Genomic DNA, 4,249 nt, shown 5'->3' on the forward strand with positions numbered 1-4,249 from the left:
TTTCATTTCACAATGTGCTGCCAGGACTTGAGACATGTGAGCGGGAGGGCGGATGCACAGAGAAAAGGTATTTGTTGAGCTCAGATGTTGATAATATTAGCTCGAAGAAAGGATTTAATCCACTGAAGTCTCCCTTACAAAAAATTAAAAATAACACACAGTTGAATTTATTTACTAAAAGCAAACTTTGCATGATAAATACATGTGTTTCAAGTGTTTTTGTAAAGAAAAGCACACATTCATTGTTGACAGCCTAACCAAAACCTTACACCTAACCTTAACACACACATACACACACACACACACACACACACACACACACACACACACACACACACACACACACACACACACACACACACACACACACACACACACACACACACACACACACACACACACACACACACACACAGACTGGTACTTTTATACCAGAGAGGGCACTCATTGGCATAATGCATTCCCTAGCCTCTTACCCTAAACCACCCTGAATATGAAAAATAAAAACCTCACAAATCACGAATGATTTTATACAATATGAGTGATGCGAGGAAACTAGAATAGAGTCTGTGTGTTTGCGTGTTGAAAGACTCACAGGATTGTGTGGGGTCAGGAAGGTTACATAAACACACAGTGTGACTAGGTTAACACACTAATCTCTGTCCTCTCTCCTGGAGAAGAAAGGAGGTTTTGTTGAAGTGCAGTGATGACGTCTTTTAGCTCATTCTGCCAAATGCCATTTCATAGTTTGACTGGAGGAGCTTTGCTGTCTATCTCGGGCTGAATCTTCACTGCCTCCATCGTTCACCTCTGTCAGGCAAACCTTGACCTGTCAGCTTTTTTCATTCTGCAGTCACACTGAGTCAACTGGCGCACCTTGTTTTGTGGGTACAGTCATTATGAAAAGGGCCAAAATACTCCCACTCATTGCAAGTAGACACACATAAACACACACACAGACACATTCTTGTACTTCTGTCTTGGTGAGGACACTCATTGGCATTATGTATTGCTAACCCTAACCTTAACTATCACAACTAGATGCTGAATCCTAACCCCAATTTAATCTTAGCTTCCCTTACCTACGCTAACCTTGACCTTTTAAACAAATTACCATGGAATTCGTGAATGAATGTACATTTTCACCCAAGAGTGTTTTGTATTAGAAGTTTGGTGCATCGTGATAAACAGTTGCCGCTAATTCGCCAAAAAGATTTTTGTTAGTAAAATTCTGTCACTATCAATAACCAAATGAGGTAATACAGTGGTGACCAGTGGGGGCCGCCCTTGTTGTGAACTTTTAAAAGATGTTAGAAAAAGACTTTTGATTTATCTGTTTGGATCTTTTGTTGGACGCTATGGATTAGTACCTTGTTTTCCTTTGGTTTCTTTGGTTCCACCTGCGTCTCGTTGTTGGTCACTTTGCTTTTTATGTTTCCTCCCCTTGTCTGCACCTGTCCTTATGTGTTTCACCCATATTCAATTATTCCTGCCTCCCTTGTGTGTTTAGTCTCTGTGTTTCCCTTTGTCTTTGTCAGTTCGTCTATTCATTCTCCTTTGATGTCTCCTGCTCTGTTCAATATCTGCGTTTCAGCTCCTGATTCTACAGCTGTACTTTACATTACTATGACTCATATTACAGACTTTAGTTAACCAAGTCCTTGTGTCATCTGCATTCGGGTCCTCACCAGATTGAAACATAAAACATGGCCCACTGATGAAAGCACTCCGTGATTTTATATTTATATGTATATATTGTATATATGTGTCTCTGGTGACATTATTGGAAAAATAGCTACATGGTATGCAAACCAAACATGTCCTCCTGCTATGGCTTCACATTAAAAGCATTTAACTGGTTTACTTTCATTATGGAGTTTATTTGTATAGCACCACATCACAACACATAGTAAGTTAAGACCAAACAATATTAGAGAAACCCAACAATTCTCTCCAAGAGCGAGCACTTGCCGACAGTGGGGAGAAAAAAACAACCTTTTAACTGGAGGAAACTTTCAACAGAAGCAGATTCAGCAGCTTAGCACTTACTGCTAGCACTCATCAAAACACGTCTGCAAAACAAAACTCCTTTTTTGCACTTTTTTGACAGCAGTCAATTTTAAATCAAGCAGGAAGTAATGGAGCAAGAAGGAGCTGTGACACTTCTTATCCAGGTAACTAACTCCTAGTGTTCCCTGCTGCTTGCACTTGTTGTGCAGCATAAAATCAGATCACGGTTTCCCTTTGTATTTCCCTGACTCCTTCATTGAAACGACAATATTTTGTTTTTGCTGCTCCCAGCGATCAGATTTCCTGTTACCAACAGTAACCACAAGTGTTGCCAAATCAACAGGGAAATTACAGAAGAAACAAACAAACGTGTGGAAAGATACAGAAAAATTGCCTAGTTGCCAAATTCAAAAACCTTCTGTGCAGTAATTGTCTCTATATTTCTTATTTCTTTCAACAGTTTTCCAGTCTCTTAAACTTGTTACATGTGTGGGGTTTGCAGATGTTTTTCTCCACTTTTTTGATTTGCTGAAATGAGCGAAATGTGAAAAACATATGAAAGTAGAGATGATATAATCATGAAAAAACAACATGGGAAGTTAAAGTGTCACAGCCTCAGGCGGGGACATCAGTGCAGCCTCCTGCCAGAGGGAAGTGGCTCCAACAGTTTAGGGTTTGACCATCGGTTTGACCCAGTCACCAACCAGTAGTAGTCATAGTTTATCCGAGGCTATAGAAGAAGACATGTTCACTTTGCTCCACCGACGGTTAGCATGCTACCCCACCCCTGCTGACTGCTACAGAGCGCTGGTAACTGCTTTTTTGTAATTTTCTAATAATATTGAATTGTATACCAAGTCCAAATCGCACCAAACCCGGCCTGCACTTCCCTGGGCTAGTGAAGTGTGAAGCCGATTAGGTGAACGGCTCGCAAGATATGTGTTCCACATACAGACAGACTGACAGATGTTTGTCAAATTAGTAGGTAGATGTTGGAAAGATAAATTTCATAAGTGATGCAATGGATTGGTGGAGGATTTTAGCTATAACTGCATGATTTCATAGGGTATATAACTCTAAAATGTAAATTTTATTTTAGTTGGACGTAAAATATTTCATTTATGTTGTGCTCTGAGTTACTTTTATATAGATATAAAGATTTTTCATAGCCTGGAGTTGCAGAGATACACTGTATATGCTATTCATTTTGGGCATGTCATTTTCAAGCAGGGGCTTGAAAAACAGACACATTTTTAAAGGTTAACTATTGGTTGCATGAAAAACTAGTCTGTGGGCAGGGCCATTGCCACACTGGACATGGGCATCCAGTAGTGCCTTTTAAAACCAAGGCTCAGCGGTACCTTCCTCAGGATATGTTCAGGGTTTCCTTAACCCAACCCAGCCTATTATGATCAAGCTCCCTCTTGCAGAACACACATGTAAACTCAGCTTTGTCTATTAACGTGAGACAGAAAGGCTTCAGCTTAAAGGTCTCTCTTTTTCCACCTCTACCCAAATATCCATGGGCTCAAACAGTGGGCCATTATGAAGAGTGATCAGTGAAAGGCCCCATTGATTTGGGGGGCTGGGGGAAGGTCACGTATGGAGAGAGAGAAAAAGCAAAGGGGGTGACAGAAGTCATGTATGCATGTATGTATGGCAACAGCAGACTTGGAATTGCAGCGCTCCTCAGGAATCCCTCCAAAACATCCACCCATTTCCTCTGCTGGTACTGAAGGTGCTCAGCAGACCTGAGCACTTTTGTGTGTGTTCTGTTCTGCCTCCAAACAACAACAGTTATGGCTTCATAAAAGTACGTAATGGGAGGAAATGTGGTTCTCGTTCACATTTTCCTCTGCCAGTCATCAAACTCTGATGCTGCCTGTTCTTGTGAGTATAATGGCTTTGGAAAAACCATGGGGACTGTTTAACTGTGGGAAAAGGTTGTTCTGTAATTCTGCAGAAAGAAACCACACACAGTTTATTGTAGGAAGAGTTTAATGGTCCAAGGTAGAGAGGATTACATAAGCTGAAAGGTCAAAGTGCTGCGGAGGCCGTGACAGGTGAGCACATCCTCGTACACGTCAGGGGCTGGTTCACCTCACTCTCTCGTGTTCCCTTGTGTTTTGACCTTTGTGCTTTTTCACCTATTGGCTCAATTGCAAATGTTCAAAATCCATGATTGTCATAGTCTCATATAAAATGTTTAAAGGTCAAGTTCAAGTTTTCTCTTTTCTGT

Source organism: Hippoglossus hippoglossus, chromosome 16 (genome assembly GCF_009819705.1).
Source record: "Hippoglossus hippoglossus isolate fHipHip1 chromosome 16, fHipHip1.pri, whole genome shotgun sequence".
Classification (NCBI taxonomy): Eukaryota; Metazoa; Chordata; class Actinopteri; order Pleuronectiformes; family Pleuronectidae; genus Hippoglossus; species Hippoglossus hippoglossus.